Genomic DNA, 5364 nt, shown 5'->3' with positions numbered 1-5364 from the left:
ATATACAAATCACAAATTGTCTATTGTATTATATTATTGTATTATAAATAAGCTTGCTATGAACATAGGAGTTCATACCTATCTTCTATGGAGTGTTTTCATTTCCTTTGGATGTATTTCTAGAAATAGAATTGTTGTATCGTGTGGCATTTGTATATGTATTTTTAATTTTTTGAGGATTTTTCATATTGTCTTCCACAGTGGCTGCACCAGTTTGCATCCCCACCAACAGTGCACGAGTGTTCCTTTTTCTCCAGGTCTTCATCAACACTTGTTGTTTCTTGCATTTTTGATAATAATCATCTAAGAGGGGTGAAGTGATACCTAATTGTAATTTTGATTTTACAATTACAATTGTAATTGTAATTTTGATTTGCATTTCCCTGATGATTAGTGATGTCGAGCATCTTTTCATGTGTCTGTTGGCCATTCACGTATCTTCTTTGGAAAAATAGCCATTTGGCTCTTTTGCTCATTTTTTACTTGGGTTATTTTTTTCTTTGCTAGGGTAAGTGAGGTCTTTACTACAGAGATAGGGAGACAGAGTTCCTTCCAGGATATGTGGAGACTTCAAATCCACATTAACTATTATTTGGAGTAAACAGTGCATACTCTGTTTTTGAGGGAAGGTCCAAGTTCTTAAGGAATTTAAAACCTTGAAGAGTAGGGGTGCCCGGGTGGCTCAGTGGGTTAAGCCTCTTCCTTTGGCTCAGGTCATGATCCCAGGGTCAGGTTCCTGGGATCAAGCATTGTGTTCTCCGCTCAGCAGGGAGCCTGTTTCCCCTCCTCTCTCTCTCTGCCTGTCTCTCTGCCTGCTTTTGATCTCTGTCTGTCAAATATATATATATATATAGATAGATAGATAGATCTCTCTATACATAGAGAGATCTATCTATCTATCTATCTATCTATATTTAAAAATAAAACCTTGAAATGCACAATCCCAGAGGGAAGTCCAGGATGCAGAGCACATGTCTGAGAGCTTTGGGGCTGAGGGAGAGCTGGAGACGAGGGGAGGTCAGCAGGATTCAAAGCTGTCCATGTATTCAGTAGTTGTTTTTCTGAGTGCATGTCTTCGCTGAGGTCTACATCCCAGGTTTAATGTCATGGGAGCAGAGATGTAAATCAGAAGAGTGTGTAATACAAGAGGAAGTAGCTCAAAAGCAGAATAAAGCTTCTTTGTTTTGTTTTGTTTCAGTGGTTGGATAAGGGCAGGGAAAGAATGGTAAACTTTCCAGAACATCAAAGAGTGACCTGAAGTTCTCCTTAAAGGATAGGAGAAAAGGACCTATCATCCCTGCAATGTGGCCCCATGGAAGCTGTGCCTGTGGCTGGCTGGACAGAGGCCTGAGAGATGGGTCCTTCTTATCAGGGACGAGGATAGCCAACCCCCACGTCTCCCAGTCTTCAGTGGTTATGGGTGGTGATTATACAAGGCAGGTGGGCCGGCACCAAAGCTCAAGGAGAAGCTGACAGCTTTGCTGGGTTCTGACTGTGTCAGTCATAGACGCCCTTCCCTTCAGCCTGTGTGAGTGCTGAGAACCAGCCCTGGCTCCTGGGTGGACGCTTTCCCTTTTAGACCTTAGAACATAACAGTTTTGAACACTGGGTTTTCAAGTCCAGCAAATAAAACTCTTGTCAACTCTCTGATCATGAGCAGATCACTAATTCTCTCTGGGTCTCAGTTTCCTCGACTGTGCCATGGGAGCAATGTGGCTCCTCCTAGATTCCTGTGAGGAGTGTGTGAGGGGTTCCTTGCAAAGTGCTTGGCACTCATCACTCCCCAAGGTGTGGCTGCTGCTGGAGGCTACCTGAGCACATGGTGGGCCAGGGATGGCTCCTCATCTTTCCCAGCCTCCCCTGTAAAGTGGGGGTCATAGCGGTACCTGCTTCATGTGTTTGTTGTGAGGAACAAATAAGTTAATGTTTTTAAGTTGTCAGAATAGTGCCTGGCACTATAGTGAGTGCTCTGTCAGTGGCAGCATTGCTATTATTATTATTGTTATTATTAGTCATATTTTTGGTTGGTCACATGACTGTGGTACTTAATCTCAGCAAAGCTGATCTGGACAGGGCCAGTGGAGGTTTTGCCACTGGACACTACCCCACACATGTCCCTCCTGGATGTGTTTCTTTCTTTTTGTTGTCTGTCTGTCTTTCTTTCTTTTTTAAGATAGATAGATAGATTTATTTATTTATTTATTTATTTATTTATTTGACAGAGAGAGATCACAAGTAGGCAAAGAGGCAGACAGAGAGAGAAGGGAGGAGGAAGCAGGTTCCCCGCTGAGCAGAGAGCCCGATGCAGGACTCAGTCCCATGACCTCGAGATCACAACCTGAGCCAAAGGCAGACACTTAACCTACTGAGCCACCCAGGTGCTCTGGATGTGTCTCTTTCTTAGTCATTGAGGCCTTCTTGTTTGGAAGAGTCACCATGAGTGCTACATGGTGGCCCTCAGACTTAGACTCTGGACTCTGGAGTCATTGCAGGAGATAGGTAGCCCTGGGTATCTTATGCAGAGAGTACTTGGTGCAGAAAAGTAGGTGTTTATGAAAATGTTGGGAGGGTGGAGGAGCAGGCTGGGCCCAGGACCCTAAAGAAATAACCCACAGGAAGGGCTGCTATCCCTGGGGCTGCCACTGCTCATGTGGAGTTCAAGAGCATATCACTGAGCCTGCAGTCCAGGGGTCTCAGAGCTCCTGCTTCAGCCGTGTCCAGATACCCCCAGCACTGCTCCAGGAGGAAACCTCAGCTCCCACTCCCAGCCCAAGGACACAAGAAGGGGGTATCCACCGCCTCCCACCTTCCACAGCTCCCTAGAGAATAGGGATCAGTGGGGGTTGAGCAGAGCAGCCGGGTTTCCTGGCCATGGCTGCAGAGTCTTGCCACACCACCCATCCCCATGGCCCCGTCCAGCCCTAAGCTCTGCACTTGTCCTCTTCCATCAGCTGAGTGGGACAACATGCAAAAGAGCCCTTTGCAGCTCCTCCCAGGCTTATTCATGATGGAAAGTAAGGATCCTCCAAAGGAGGTGTATTTCGTAGACATTGAATAAGTAGACTTTAGCAGAGGGCCAGGGGGGCAGGGGGATAGTTCATGGAAGGCCAGAAGGGAACTGGAGAAACTGAGCAAGCCAGCAGGCCTGGGAGGGGAACCTTCTGGAGGACTGCACTCACCACTCAGTATGAGCTCAGAGCCGGTGGCTGGCAGGGATCGCAGGTCAAGGATCATGGATCTTGGATTGCATGGGGCACTGGGAGCCGCGGGTCCGAGAGTGACTCCCAGCAGTGCCTTGTCCCTGAAGAACACATATCCTGCAGTCAGTGTGGCCTGCTATGAGTTCCAGCTCTGCCACTTGGTCTTGGGGTGACCTTGGGGAAGTGTGCCTTCCTGGGCTTCTCTGGCAAACTGGGCTAATAATAGGGGTGTGGGATGATTATATGAGGCAATAAGTATAGTGTCTGGTGTGTTGCTTGGCATGTAGGAAGCTTGCATATGTCAACTATCATCATCACCACCATCATCACCGTCACACTTGGGATAAGTTGAATATGGGGGTGAGGAAGACTGAGCAGTCCCAGAGGGCCCCAGGTTTCTGGATTGGGAGCTGCAGTTTTAGAGGGAAGCCAGAGGAACCATGAGCTGAGGGTTGTAGACACAGAGGGTGAGGAATCCAAGGGGAAGGATGGTACCGGCCCAGGGGCTCTGGAAGAGAGGGAGTAGGAGATAACTGTGGCATTCCAGTGCTGCTGGGAGAGGGGAAGGAGGGAGAGGAGGCAGACAGCCAGAGGGTCTAAGAGGGAACCCAGGCACGAGAGAGTCTTGGAGGAGAAGCAAGTGGTCATTGGTGTCTGATGTTCTTCAGGGGCAGGTGAGATAAGGCAGAAGCGTTTCCGCTGGATTTACTGATAGGAGATAATCAGTGACATCACTAAGATCACTTCTGAAGTTCGATGTGAGTGGGTGCCCGCTGGGAGCGCAGGCTGTGCTGGGGTGTGCTTTGAGGGGATGGGGGTTTCTGTGTGATCAGTAGTTTTTCAACGGGGACAAACTTGAGCCCAGTCCTCCCTTGCTCGGTAAATTATGGCAGCTCCGTCCTTCAGAGTGCTCACACCATGGTACATGCTTCCCATGCCCACATCCAGGCCAGCACCTCTGGACTGTGCCTCTGGACAAAGCCTCTGCTTTGGAACTGTGTCTACACTGAAGGGTGTGCTGGCTGGATGGGTGAATTGGGGCAGGGCAGCAGGGATTGGCAGAGGGTTTGGGGGCAGAGACAGAACTGAATTGGCCATGAGTTGCTAACTTAAATTTGGGCCATGGATACTAGGGAGTTACTATGTATGTATTTAAAATTTCCCATGATAAAGGAGTTTTAAGACTTACATGGGTAGAAAAGTTATATATTTAACATTTATATATTACATAATATACATCTATTCATGATCTCATTTATGATATCATCCATATTTATGTAAATGATATACAAGTATGTGTCTTATAGATCACAAATCTCCAGAATTTGATCACACCCACTCTTCGCCTGTCCTATCCCACCTGGGTTCCCATAAGAGTGTCCTCATTGGTCATCTTGCTGCCATCCTTGTCCCCACGTTCTGTTGTTCACACAGCAGCCTGAGTGCTTCCGTTGAATGGAAGCCAGATTGTGTCACTCCATCCCACCAGACCAAAGCCTTCCGGCCATCAGAGCCCCGACCCTCTGTCCCACTTGCCCCTGCCCTTGGCCTCTACTCTTTGCATCCTAATGCTCACTCAGGACTTAAGCACTTGCTGTCCCCTCTCCCTGGATGTTTTCCTCAGTTAATGCCTTTTTCCCTCCCTTACTCCATCCAGATCTCTTTTCCATCTGACCTCATCAGGGAGGATTTCTCTGACCTACCCTCACAGTACCACCTCCGCCACCAAACCACTGCCTCAGTGCCTTCCAGAGCCCTCACCACCACCTGTACTGTCTGTGTTCTCTTGTTTGTGGAGTCTGTCCCCGCGCTCAGTAACCTTATTTTTGTTCATCATGGGTCTCAGCACCTAGAACACCTAGTAAAGGCCTCAATGGATACTTATTAAATGAATGAATGAAGCTCCATTTCACAGAGAGGGCAGCTGAGACTTGGCCTGAGTGACCACAAGGGAAGTTAGGGGCATGGGTGGGACTCGTTTGGATCTTGTCGTCTTTGCCCCAGCCCTTGGTGAGGACAGGGAGAATGGGATGCTGAGTACAGATGCAAGGAGGACCCTTCAGTGGGAGTGAACAAGGCGGGCAGGAGGGAGCTAAGGCAGGCCTAGCTGTGGACTCTGGCTTCTCTGCGTGGAGGGAAAGTAGCTCCATAGGCTGCCGGCTTC

This window comes from Mustela nigripes, chromosome 12 (assembly GCF_022355385.1).
Source record: "Mustela nigripes isolate SB6536 chromosome 12, MUSNIG.SB6536, whole genome shotgun sequence".
In the NCBI taxonomy this organism is placed as follows: domain Eukaryota; kingdom Metazoa; phylum Chordata; class Mammalia; order Carnivora; family Mustelidae; genus Mustela; species Mustela nigripes.
Note: the sequence above shows the minus strand (reverse complement) of the source record.